The sequence below is a fragment of the Grammomys surdaster genome, unplaced genomic scaffold (genome assembly GCF_004785775.1).
Source record: "Grammomys surdaster isolate TR1022 unplaced genomic scaffold, NIH_TR_1.0 187, whole genome shotgun sequence".
In the NCBI taxonomy this organism is placed as follows: domain Eukaryota; kingdom Metazoa; phylum Chordata; class Mammalia; order Rodentia; family Muridae; genus Grammomys; species Grammomys surdaster.
In genome coordinates, this window is record NW_021604632.1 from 7,135,194 (window position 1) to 7,149,622 (window position 14,429).

Genomic DNA, 14,429 nt, shown 5'->3' on the forward strand with positions numbered 1-14,429 from the left:
TCTTAAAAATAAAAATGACTCACCAGAGGGGCAAAAGCAGAGAGTAGAAAGAGATAATTGGGAAAACAATGTCTACATCAGGAAAAATCAGTCATGCAAATTGACATAAAGTAACATTTTGTTTATTAAGTTCATCTGGAAACCCAGAGAAGAGGTAAGAAGTAGAACCCCAATCCCAGCATGAAAATATGAAAGAGCCCCTCTAATGAGGCAGGTGGGAATGCAAATTAGGATATTTTGGAAACCAATTTGGAAACAAAAGATATAAATGTATGTCTACTCCTTTTGTCTAAGTGGTTTAACCTGGAGGAATGAAGCCTACAGAACTATTGAGTTTCCAGAACGTTCTCTCCACTACTTTCTGATTTTATCATCAAAGGTGTCATACATACATGGTAGAAGCCGGCAGTAATAGGCAAAGTTAAAGTGTTTATGTCTGGCTTTAAGTGCAGTGTATAGCAAAGCCTTTCTGTCTGGCTTTGTGTGAAATGTTTCAGTAAAGCCTTTGCTGTGTTTGCATTAATCAGAAAAGGCTGAGAAATTGTTTTGAGATTGTTTGAACCTTAAAGAAATGTTGTCTTCCTGGACAGTCTGCACTTGGTGCTATGTGAGAGCTTGCCAGGGCACACACCTCGGTCCTAAGACACTCCTGGCAAACGTGGAGCTCTTACTTGTGATTACGGCTCGCTGTGATCGGAAGGGACTGAGATGTGTGTGGGTCGTCTGCTCTCTCGGGCAGCAAGGGCAAGATAACTTTGGTAGTTGGAACCTTTTCCAGCCCCAATTAATTTTGTGTAATAACTGAATAAAAGTAACTGGAGTGGGCAAGTTGGGGGTTAGTCTTTTTTTTCCAAGAAGGCTGAACCCCTCTGCTCCTTCAGAAAATGAAGGCTTAGCATCTTGGTGAGTTCTCTCTCTCTATTGCTTTATCTATGACCAACATCAAACAATAGAGGCCTTCAAAGGCTAACTGGGTGATGCTACTTTTGAGAAATGAAGTGGAAAACCTTCAGTTGAGAAAGGAGATGTGTTTGCCCAAAGACTTTTATAATAATACACCAAGTATGCCAAACAGTCTGTGTCGACAGAGAACTTTACACGTTATCACAGGTACGATTGTTTTAGAATGGTTTAACTCTCTACGTTATCATCCGAACTTAAGGACTTAAAAAAAAAAATGAACATGTTGGTTTCTTTTATAATCCAAATAAATATTTACGTGAGTTTAACAAGGTGATTTAAATAAAATGAAAAGCGTTTGCATAATAGTGCCTAACGACAAAGGTAGGACTCAAGATGAAAAAGTAAAAGTTCTTAGTGATGCAAATGCACCCAGGAAAACGGAGTGAAAGGAATATATTCTGAAGAACTGTGGACAATGGGGATGGAGAGGTGGTTGAGTGGTTAAGAACACTTCTTGCTCTTCTAGGGGACCCAGGTTTGATATGGAGTATACCCACAAGGCAGCTCACAATAGATAGTAACTTCACCTCCAGGGGATTTGGCTTCTGAGAACACCAGACACTTAAGTGGTAGGTACCCAAGCATGCATGTAGAAAATAGGCCCCTTTCCACCACATACACATTTAAAATAAGAATCTTGTACAAGGGCAGAAATAAGCAAACCCACTGTTTTTTTGTTGTTGTTTTGTTTTTTTAAAAGGGACTCATGGAATGGGGAGAAAAAATGGTAGGAAGTGGGTGATGAGAAGCTGGAGGAGGGGGGTTGGGGGTAGATTTGACTAAATAATGATGGTGGCGGCGGTGGTGGTGATGATGATGATGATGATATAATAATAAAGACAGACAGAGAGAGGAGACACAGAGAGAATTGCTGAATTTTAGCTTAGGATTAGGGCAAATTTCCAACAATTTCTGAAAGGGCCCTAACCGCATTTTCACCGTTTTGTACAGTGCATTTATGTGAAGTGGTATTCTCAGCACTGACAAGTAGAAATCAAAGCATCAATCAATCCTGGAGAAGTTGAAGATGCCGTATGCCTTGTAGCATCAAATATTAATCTGAGATTAACTTGTTATGTGAATATAAGCACACGTGTCCCATTAGCAGGCAATTCTGTTTTGTCTTTAATAAGGGAACATGGTATACACAAAAGTTTTGTTTCAAAATAAATTTTATTATTATTTACTATCACTGGGGGAAAATGGCTATTTCTAGATGATCACATTACCAGTGCTTTTCTGTATTTTAGTCAAATGATGCATTATCTTATCAGCAGAAATAATGAATAAAAAAAGAAAATGTAATTTTATAAAAATAATCTGGGTTATACAACATAGTGAAATTCTTTTACCCAAACACATGCAAAATTTTAAAAAGAGTGACCCATATACAGGACTAATACTGTATTTCTATTGGGTTTGACCAAAGAAGTTACCATTTTTTTTTTTTTGGTAAGCAAATAATGGTCAAACATTAAAATAATTAGTTCCTTAGAACTAGTTGGTAGGGCCCCATTGCTGAAGATACCACACACCTTGACTGGAAGACATAAAGAAACTAAGATGGAACTGGGCTGGGAGCCTCTTGTCTGCTAGCTAGGTCTCACAGCATGGATTGGGGAAGAACTTATCAGCAGTCTTAGTCACGTGCAACCTGTGTGTAAGAATACTGAGTGTATGAACAAGATGAACTGGAGAATCCACAGCTATAATAGTGGCAAACTTGTTGTGACAGTGAACCACCTTTTAAAAAAAATTGATACCTGCTTTCATGAGGGAATTCTCATCTTGTACCGTAAGCCTGTTCAAAGATCTATGGCTAGGAGGTCACAGGTCCTAGTAGATAAGCCACTGCTGTTTGGTGCAGTGGACAGGAGAGCCTACGAAAGTACCTTCATTGCTACTATGTCCACATTTACAGAGTAACCCTGTTATCAGCTTCAGTCAGGGAAGCTTCTTTTCCCAGCAGGCAGCAGTAACCACAGAGCCTCTAAATTGGCTGATGTGTAGAGAGTCAGTGACTGTTGAATGTCCAGTCACAATGGGGCATCTGTAACACCCTCTCAAGGATCAGGTACCATCATAAATGGAGGATCAGAGAGAATGCATGAGCTGGGAGAAGGGAGGGAACATGGCACGGAACGCTGACTTCAAGGTATGAGATGGTTATCGTCTTCTTGAACTCACATCAGCTGTGATTAACTGCACAGGAACCCCATAAGATAGGGCCTGTCAATACTCTATTATGGAAGGGAGAAGGGTTTGCGGTTCCCCTATCTCCCTGAAGATTTGTACATAGATAACAGTTTATGGGGGAGGAGAGACATTTTCTTGAGTGGTGTAGGTACATGGTCCTATAAAGAAACTCCCAGACATGTTCCTATAAAAGATCCTAAAAAAAACCCATTGGGCCACAGGAAGAAAAAAGAAAAGACATACAAATAGAAGAAATATTAGTTGGGGAAGAAGAAGGAGATTAATAGAAGTCAGAGAAGGGCAAAAGAGGGGGATGGGGCAAATACAATTGAAATATGTTATATACATATATGAAAAGTCATAAAGAAACCCATTATTATATATACTTAATGAATGCCAATAAAACATTAAAAATAAAGATAATCACATTAATATAAGTAACAAATTTCAATTAAAATAATACTTGCCAACCCAAGATAACTTAATGGGAAGAGTTAGCATTGCCTTAGTCCGTTTGTACTGTAAGTTTGTGCCACGGACTAGGTAAGTTATAGGCAAGAAAATTAATTGTACAGTGTTCTGGAAATTGAGATACTGAGTTCAAGATGGCAGCTGCTCCAGCATCTTGTGAGAGTCTAGTCTATGTCTAATGTGGCATCTTTTATGGGGAGGAAAAAATCACAGAAGAGAGGGGCAGACCCATTCCCACAAGCCCACTTTCATTTTGGTGGGGCTTGTGATTGAACCCAGGGCCTTGTGAACACCAGGCAAGTATACCTCTGCAAAGCAGTGTCTGTTGCTTCAACAATTCCTTTGTAGGCCTTCTTTATAAACATGACTGTTAGGCCTCATCTTACAGTGTAATTGCACTGGTAGTAGGATCCCAATAGGCTTTGCTGGGGACAAATTGAAATTCTCTTAAATATATTTTTAAACATCAAACTTAGCAGAAGACAGTTTATTTATAGGACTTTTTATTTAGTGTCTGTCCCTGTACCATACACATCACCGTGTGTGTGTGTGTGTGTGCGCGCGTGCACAATATCACATAGCTGTCAGAAAACAGCTTTGAAGAGAATTTAAAGTGAACTGGGCTAAAAATCTTTGTATATGAATATGAAACTTCCTTTGACCCCAGATGTCACAGAGAAACCTGGAGTCCCCAGAGAACAACTTATAGGAACAAGGAACAGCCTTTCAGGGTCACAATATAACTGGTGGGAATCATGCATCCTCTCCCCTCTGCAAGAAATGTGCAAGCACGCATATATGTGCAAATAACTTTGGGTGTTCACTAACACCATAGAGTTTATGGACATCTCAGATTAAGAGTGTTCCACCTGGCTGTATGCATGTGGAAGTGCACAGGTGAAAGCTGTGGCCAGTTATGGTATTCAGTAGATACTACGTGGGAAGAAACACAGATTCTGGCAAAATTAGATAAATGTCTAAAATCACTGAAAGATGGGATATGATTGAATGGCAATAAGCATTGGTTTGGTTGGCTGTTCTCTAAAACAGACAGCAAAAGGGCAGGGGATAAATGCAGCCTTCCTCTCTACATTTCTCCCAGAAACGTATCTAGTCCAAAGAAGCCACCTGGCTACCATTCAAAGACATGTTGGGAAAAAAATATATAAATATATATTTGGGGGTTAAAAAAATCCATTACATTTTTTTTGATTGCATTGAGTTGCTTATCAGGGGTGTGTGAATAATGCCAGGAAAAGATACTTTTCAAAAAAATCAATAAGTTGAAAATGCTGTTTTAGGGTTGCTGTAGTTGTTGGTTGTGTTTCAGAGTTATTCCTATTGACCTGAATTCAAAAACAAGGTATTGATTTATAAAGTACCTTCAGTAAATAAATGCACATTCTCTCTGCTAACCCTAATAACCTGAAGCATACAGAGGCAGGCTTCATGTCAGCTCAGAAGAGCCACATTTACAACGCCACAGTTAATCCTCTTCCATAGCCTGCAGGCCAGTCTTCTGTGGGGGGAACAACTGAGGCAGCATTATAGATGAAGGGAAAACATCTTCCATTGGGGGGTTCCAAAAGATCTTTTCAACCATTACCTCCATTTTCTAAGCATTCAGGGGACACAATAACAAAATCCCACACCCCTGAAGATAGGATGATGGCCCATAGGATGCTTTTCTCTTCTCTTTCTTTTTCTATTGTGAGGCAGGGTCTTACTCTATATCCATTGCCAGCCTAGAACTCACTATGTAGACTACCTTTAAACTCACAGAGATCCTCCTGCTTCTCCCTCCTCAGTGCTGGGATTAAGAGTGACTCATGAAATTCTTATACTTTGTGTTCCTATCTGGCTTTCCTCTTGAGACCCAATGACCAGATACGAACAGAAAAGCATCTCTCTGAGTTCCTTCTACAGAACAGAGCCTGAGGCTACCAGCGGCTGCTTTCGATTCAAAGGCCACGTTAGGACGATGTCACAGGCTGACTTTCATTTTATACCACTTCCATTTATCATCTCAGAATGCTGGTTTACTTGTTGGTTCGACATTTTATTTAAAACAAAACAGAAGAGCTGAAGGGATGGCTCGTTGCTTCAAGATTCTGGCAGGGGACTACAATTTGATTCCCGGTATCCACAACTAGTGGCTTACACCAGGCTGTGCTCCAGGGGATCTGATGACTTCTGGCTTCTGTGGGCACAGGCACACACATGCACATATGTACACATAGACACATATACACACACAACAATAAATACATTTTAAGTACAAACTAAATCACCCAAGTGGTTGTTTCTTCTTCTCCTCCTTTTCCTCATTCTCCTCCTTCTCTTCTTCTCCTCTTCCTCCTCCTCCTCTTCCTCCTCCTCTTCTTCCTCCTCCTCCTTCTTCTCCTCTTCCTTCTTCTTCTCCCCACCCTCTCTCCCTCCCTCCTTCTCTCTCTCTCTCTCTCTCCCTCCCTCCTTCTCTCTCTCTCTCTCTCTCTCTCTCTCTCTCTCTCTCTCTCTCTCTCCACATAAAGAAAAGAGCCCCTGGAAATCCTTCTGTCTCTGCCAGCTACAGTGCTGCACTTACAGGCACACATGGTCTGCTACAGCTAGCTTTTTATGTGAGTGCTGGGTTGACAGCTGTGGTACTTATGTTCACAGGCGCTCTTACCCCCTGAACTATATCCCTCCAGCAACCTTCTCCCCGTTTCTTTTAAAATATGTTTACTTTTACATGTATGAGTGTTTTCATGTATGTATCCATATACACCACAGGCATGCTTCTTGCCTTCAGATGCCAGAAGAAGGCATTTGGATGGCTTGGAGCTAGAGTTAAAGACTCTAGTTAGTTAGAGTCGTCAGCTACCGGGTGGGTGCTGGGAACCAACTTTTGTCCTCTGCAAGAGCAGCAAGCAGTCGGAGGCATCTGTCTAGCCTACCTTCCCCGTTTCTTGATTGGATGGAAAGATAATATTGTTTAGATCCATGAACACATGTGAATGTTGAGGACAGCGTCAGATCTCCAGGAAGAAATAACAAGGTCAGTTATTACCATCATTGTAGTTTTGACTTTCTGAGACACCTTCTCATCTGAAAGACAGAATAGGCCCTGGAGCTTCGTAGCTCTAACTGTTTATGTGTTAGGACGATTCATTTGCCCTTTAGATGGTGGTCATGGGGTCAGAGCTAAGCCGAGAGCACCCAGCCTTGGGTTGCTACGAGGTGGTGAGACAACCTTTCTCACAGTGCCCACTGACTCGGGGAATGCTGGGTAGCATGGTCTTAAGCTTTGCGTTCATCCGTAGTTCCCTTTAAGAGATCCTGCCTTCCCCCCACACATTCCGCTCCTCTACCCTTTCCTCAGTTCTAAACACCAATTATTTGGCAAACAATCCCACCGAACCAGAGTCTGGGTTTGACCTACATGCACGAGGAGGAGAAAGCGATCAGTTTTCAGTAGTTTTCGGAGCTAACCTCAATAGCACATTGCAATATAATATGATAATTACCACTTTTTAAGAGACAGAAAAACAAGTTAATAAGCCTTCTCTATGTATCATGTGACTCTTTTGTTTTCTCATTCTTGGCCGGTCTCTGCAGTCTGGGGGACGTTCAAGGAGTTCGTGTTGAGCTGGAGATGCCTGTGTATTCGTGGACCTTGAAGTTGTTCTTAAAACACAGGGGGTGGGAGGCCATTTTTGTGAACAGCCATTTGTCTGTCTTTCATTTCTGTGGCTGTTGCCCTTCATCTTGAAGTTTTGAAGTTTACAGAGTGCCCTTTATGGGCCTGGCTCCCATTTTGACTCGGGCTCAGCCCAGATACATGTATCAAATTCTGGCTGCAAAATCATCCTCCTTCTCAGCTTTCAGGAGATGGCTCTTCAGTCCCTCACACAGGCTTTTTCTGTCTTTGTTCTCCGGTTCAATCTGTAGGCCATCTGCACCCTTGATTATTAAGAACATATTTACTGAGATTTCACAACTATTTAATAGATATGTATCTTATTACATGTTTGATACACCTCATTAAACAGACGATTCAATTGGTATTTATTTAATATTCAGTAAACACTGAGACCCCTTGGCCTAGATGCGGGGAGGGAGGGGCAGGACCCCAGCTTCCCATCAGTATCCTCTTTGTCCTCTGTTACTGCTCCATTGAAGTCTGGTGTTCTGTATTTAACCCTTCAACACTTCAGCTTAGATAGGCTTGGGCAAAGGATCAAAGCTGGGGTAGAAGCTGCAACCATAGCTCAGGGCTGTAGCTACCAGTCTGGATACAATCCACACTTGCCTCCCGCAATCTCAGCAATAGGGCTAAACGGAAAGCCTGGGGCCTGGCTTCCTTAGACCTACTACTGGGACAGGGGTCACTCATGTGGCTCAAGATGACGCTACAAACTCAACTCAGAGCAAAGGGGACAGGATCTGGGAACCTGCCAGCCATTCACCCAGACCAGACAGGATGCAAGGGAGTTACATGTAACTTCAACGTACATGAAGATGCTTAGAATCTATCACTTACAGTTGATGGTTTGAACCTGCTCAGTCTCAGACAGACATGTCCAGGCCGTGGTCCTTGGGTTACTGTGACAGAAGACAGCCCGTGAATGAGGGCCAGCAAAAAATCATAAACCACTTAAAATGAGACTTTTGTGTTTTTTTCTTTCTTTTGTAGGAACTCATCCATGGGCTGCTGGATTGTGAACTTTGCAGATAACAACACAGTGTTATAATGTCTGTACATGCCTGTGGCCGTTGGCTAATGCCATGTACCACTGCCTACTTTTGTACTTCACTATGGATCCTGTGATTGAGTCAAGAGAGGACAGCTAGATGACACAGAGGGAGGGTCTCACCCAAGGGCCTTTCTCTACACGGACAATCATTTCTTCTCAACTCGCTCAGATTTGCCTTCTCTTAAAACAGCTTCAGAGAGACATAACTTTACTCAAGTGTCTCAGACTTTTTTGTTGCTGTTGATCTTTACAATGTTCCCAAGATCCAGGGAGGAAAGAATTAAGCATCCTATCCTAACTCATCCTTGAGAAAAGTTTTCCTTAATAAAGCCACAGTCTTGGCTGAACAACCCATCACCAACCACAGACCCGAAATGTTTTCAGTGGAGGGGGCCGGAGGCAATTTAATTCTTCTTCTTCTTCTTCTTTTTTTTTTTTTGCCATAAATAACGGATTAAAAAGCTTAGCTGATGCTATAAATTAAAAACGTGAAACTAATTATCCAAGTCCTCATAAAAGCAAAACAATCAATTCATAACCCAAGGATGAGATGTGGCTGTGTGAGCCCAGTGAGGGTGACAGCTCGGGAGATACAGAGGGGGACCCAGTCATCCTACAGGAATCCGTCTTCTAGCCCAGAACCACAGGCCTACTTCCTTGCGGCAGAGCGAAACCGCTAGTAGCTCTTGTGTTCTCTCTACCCATTTTTCATGACAACGGTCCCATCCTTTCTCCACCCCTTCCGCGCAGACCCATTACTCAAAAGAGAGACTCACCCACCCAGCAGGCACAGCTGCACTTTTGCCAATTCAAACCAGATGGGCCTGCAAAGACAGCCGCTGCCAAGACTATAACTCAACTAGGAATTCCTAAGTGTTTCAACCAGCCACTTAATAACGCTCCAGCTAGTGTTCTATCCCTGTTCTAAATAGACGAACAAGGCCAGCTCGGTTGGATCCCTCAGTTTCAGAAGAGTTCTGTGTGTTCCTCAATGGATTGTTTCCTTCTGTTTTACATGGGGATCCTACTCAACATATCATAAGCGGCCTGTGGTTTCTCCACCCCCAGCTTGTCTTCTCCCTGGCGTGGGAGGAAGGATCGCTGTTCACAATTCTTCATGCCTTCTGCATCTGAGAATCATACGTCGACAGCCTTTGTCTTGTGATGTTTGCAGTTCTTCCCACTGAAGGTGCGGGGTGTGCTCCCTCGTGTGTTGCTGTGTGGCTCAATTGCATGACTGAGTTTGCCTCTTGGTGTGTGTGCGCGCATGTGTTTCTGTGTATGTGTTGTGTGTACGATGTGTGTGTGTGTGATTGTGTGTGTGCTTGTCCCTGTGTGTGTATGTGCACTTATATGTGCTTGTATGTGTATGTATGTGTGTGAGAGTGTATGTGTATATGTGCAAGCATGTACCTGTGTATGTATGAGTGTGTGTGTGTGTGTGTGTGTGTGTATTCTAGAGTGAGATCTCTAGAGACATTTTGTCTTTTGTCCCTGCGCTTATGCCCTGTGGATCTGTTATAGATGGGTATACCCTGAATAGTGACTGGGTTTGAAAATCCTGAGCAATTAAGTTCACTTGAACTCATCATGCAACCTGGAGCCTAGCCCAGCTGATTTCAACCCAACAGAACCAAAGAACATGTTTATGTTTTAAGACAATCTGAGGAAGATTTGTTACACAGCGTAACAGTGGCAATAGCTGACTGATACATTCGCTATCTAGGTTGATCTTTTAAATTGACAAACCATTATGCCAGTCCTTAGTTTGACACTTCCTGCTGCTTGCAGGGCAAACGCAATCTTTACTCTGTCTTTCAAGGCTTCTACCAATATGTCTGTAGCTTCTTAAGGGCCAGTTTCTCTGTAAAACCTTCCCTCTCTGAATCACTTTCCCTCCTCTAGGATCCCTAGAGCACTCCTATTATAGTGGAGACAGTTTTCTATCCACCCCAGATGGGAAACTCTACTGGTAAGTGTTAGTTCATTTACCTTTGGGGTCTGGGTACCAGACTGTGGTAAAACAATTTGAATTCATGTATGAATGATTATGGCTTGCCTGATTTTTATAAGAAACAGAGATAGACCACATTGATTACAACAGGTTCAAATATTGTGGGAGTATTCTCTCTCATTCTCTCTCTCTCTCTCTCTCTCTCTCTCTCTCTCTCTCTCTCTCTCTCTCTCTCTCTCTCTCTGTCAGGCTGACCTCAAACTCAGATCTCCCTACCTCTGTCTCCCCTGTTCTGCACCATACCGCCTTCTGATGCTTTCAAGAACATCACACAGCTTCACTTCCCCTTTAGTCCCTAAGTCTTGACTTCCGTGGGACATGAGGTTTGAGCAGGAGATGTAGACGTGCTGGTGTCAGTGAAGTGGGGGAGAAGGGCCACGGCCCACTTGAGCTCCCCCTTGGGATTTCAGACTGATCCTTGCTCTAATGTTGACCTATGGCCGTTGCCCAAATAGAGAAATCTGAAAGCGGGCTGGACTTGGACTTCTGCTCCCTGAGTTGATCTGGGCACAGTTTTGCTGGGCATGATTTTAGTGTTTTTCCTTGGACAGTGACTGTTGCTTTGAGCAAGACACAGCAGGGCTGGAGGCCTCGGCTGGATCAATGGCATCGATCCTCAAGGCTCTGTGTCATTTCCAGGGGATTTGCTAAAGAAGAGACTTATGTCCCTTTTTTTTTTTTTCCCATTTTCACCACCACATTACCAGCTGCTGCAGCCTTCGTGTGTCTCAGCAACACCTGGAGGCCTGGGACGCGCAACGTGGATTTGAGTACAAACACCTTCCTTCAAAATTAAACACAGGACAGCGTGCGACTCACCAAAACCTGAGCCCAGGGAGGAAGTCAGGTCACACTGGTCCACGGGGGGGGGGGGGGGGGCCTGGTATTTTTTTTGTTTTGTTTTGTTTTGTTTTGTTTTAAAAAGGGCAGCCTGGCCCGCCACTAAGCAATTGATCCCCCGGCTTAACTTTTAAATTAAGACCATTGTAAATTTGGGAACTTGAGAAGACATAGAGAGGGCACCCATAATTCTTTGCAAATGTCAAGTGCCTCTCGAGGCTGGTTACGTTTCAAAGGTAGCTAGGTTACAATGTACCCTGGTAATGAAAAAACCCGTCAGGCCCACTCCACGGGTTTCAGTCAATATACATAATATTATTGGGCTTTGCAAGGATTAAAGGTTGTTTCTCTCACAGCTTCACAATAGGTGCCCCCCTCTCTCTCTCTCTGACTTGACTGAAGGCAAAAAGAAGCCTTCTTGATAACAGAGGAATCCAGAACATTCTGGGGTCCCAGAGACGGCATAGACTTCCCTTCTCACACCTGTCTCTACTGATGGCTTTGTCACAAATGCAAACTTAGAGCTAATTCCTTTAAACTATAGATGTTGGGTCTTTAAAGAAGAAAAAGAGACTATTAATGAAGTTTATTGTCCATACATCATTTCTAGGAGACAAAATCGATGGTCGATTCAGTTTCCTTAGGAGAGTGAAAGCTGTTACGCCATCCCATCCCATATTTGGCTCTGTGTATCCTGAAGACCCAGGTCTAAGAATGTGGCCTAAGATGCGGTATGGCCTCAGTCTTCTTTTTGCTCCTTAGGAGGCAAGAGACAACACTGCAGGTGACTCTGTAGTCTGTCACAGCTAAGTCTAAACAAGAAGGCACCTCCTGGCAAACTTCAGCGTGTGCGATCCATCTTGGATCTCACCATAGAGATGTGGGGCTTACCTATCTAGTGGAGATTTGGGAATGAGGGAACAGAAGAAAATGGAGAATAAGAGTGGGCTGACTGTGGGGAATGAGCCAACTCACTTTTTGTAAAAGATAAATCTTACATGCATTCATTTGTTTATTTATATGTGAACACACATGCCATGCCATGCACAGGGAGGCCAGAGGACTGTGTGTTTTTGTAGGTTTCAGGGATCAAACTCAGGTCATCAGGCTCAGAGACAAGTGCCTTTATCTGTGAGGCCGTCTTGCTACCATCCTCCCCACTTGCTAATTATTTTAAGCATCTCTCTGATTTCCGGAGCTTTCTTTGAATTCGTTTGACTTGAACACAGTAAATACATCCATCATACACTTTACCACTGTAAAGTGGCATTAAATACATTTAAAATATTGCACTGCTATTGCCTCCAGAGCTCCCCATAACTCCCAGTGGTTGATCTATCCTGGGAGGCATCACCACCCTGTTCCCTCCTCTTCACAGTACTGATTACACAACTCTGCTTTCAACACCTATGGACTTGCCTATTATGGTTATTTCCCATAAATAGATTCATACAACACAAAGCCCACACTGTTTCTCACTTAACATGTTGTCTTCAAGATTTATTCACACCGCAGCCTGTTTTAGATCCTTGTTTCTTTTTTGTGACTGAGCAATATTCCTTTGTGCATGGATATGCCAGATCATGTATTATCTGTTGGCGGATGTTTACACCCACAGATATGACCTTTATGGATAAATAAAAGTCATAGAAACAGCAAAAGGTCTGGGGCTGTGGGTCGTTTTGATAGGAAGCTAACATTATTCGACATGTTTGATCAACGTGGCTCGGTCATTTGACAGCCCAGCCTCTGTGGGTTTCTGTTGGACAGACCAGAAACAAAGAACCACATCTGATTCTGAGAGAGGGGAGCAAGAGATACAGGGATGAGTTGTACTGTGGAGGAGGAGGGAGTTGAGCCCTGGTGTGGGAGCTGTCAAGTTGGCAGGGTGGCATCAAGGAGTGTCTGGTGCCCAGTCCACATTCGGCTGTCTGAAGGCTACTGCAATTTCCCATTAGTCTTCGACCAATGGTTGTTGGTAAGAGATCGTAAAATGAAAGGATCACCTACAGTCATATGAGCAGAGAATATCATGGTAGTGGGCTGTACACTGGTTTTGTTCAAAATTCTAGCATAGTAAAAGCTAAAGACCAGTAGGACAATAGGGCATTCTCGGAAATTGTTTTGAGGAAAATTAGGTAAAGTGTGAACAACTTGAGAGATAAAGGGATGGGATTCCATTAATATAAGGGAAATGCTAGGTTAATGAACACTGAATAGGAGGAGAGTTCATCCTCAAGCCAGTGTTCTATGGAAGTCAGAAACAAACCAACTACAGATACTCAAATACAATGGCTCTATTACCTCCACAGCCTCGCTCTACTTCCAAGGGTCTCAGAGCCTTTAACATCACATCATATAGATTAAGCTCCAAAAGGCCAGACAATATGCTGTTGTCTTAGGTAGGGTTTTTATTGCCGTGGAGAGACACCATGACCACGACAATTATAAAGAAAAACGTTTAATTGGGGCTAGCTTAACGTTCAGAGATTTAGTCTATTGTCATCATGGTGGGAAGCATAGCAACATGCAGGCAGACATGATGCTGAAGAAGGAGCTGAGAGTTCTACATCTGGATCAGCAGGCAGCAGGAGAGAGAGTGACACTGGACCTGGCTTAGGCATCTGGAACCTCAAAACCTGCCCCTAGTCACACACTTCCTCCAACAAGGCCACAGTTCCAATTATGCCACTCCCTATGAGCCTGGGGTCCAGTTTCATTCAAACAACCACGGCAGAATTTTCTAAAATTCTTCAATTGTTGAATCCTTTAGTGATGGCTATGCTCATTGTGCAGCTTCTGTGCTATCCAAAAACATCTGGTTAAGCGGGGCATTGAGAGCTGAAATGTGTATTCCTTACAGACTGTTAAGGCATGGTTCTGTGGGGATGTATTCACTGAAAGACCTTCTTCCTTCCTTCCTCCCTCCCTCCCTCCCTCCCTCCCTCCCTCCCTCCCTCCCTCCCTCCCTCTCTATCTTAGCTTCTTGTCTGTTACTGTGATAACACTCAACAACTAAGGCAATGTATAGAAGAAAGAGTTTATTTGGGCTTACAGTTCCAGAGGGGACCATCTTGAAGGGAGAGTGGTGGACACGGCCACCTGTGTGGAGAATGGAAAATCAAGCTGAAAGTTTATATCTTGAATTACAATCAGGAAGAGGAGAGAGAGAGAGAGAGAGAGAGAGAGAGAGAGAGAGAGAGAGAGAG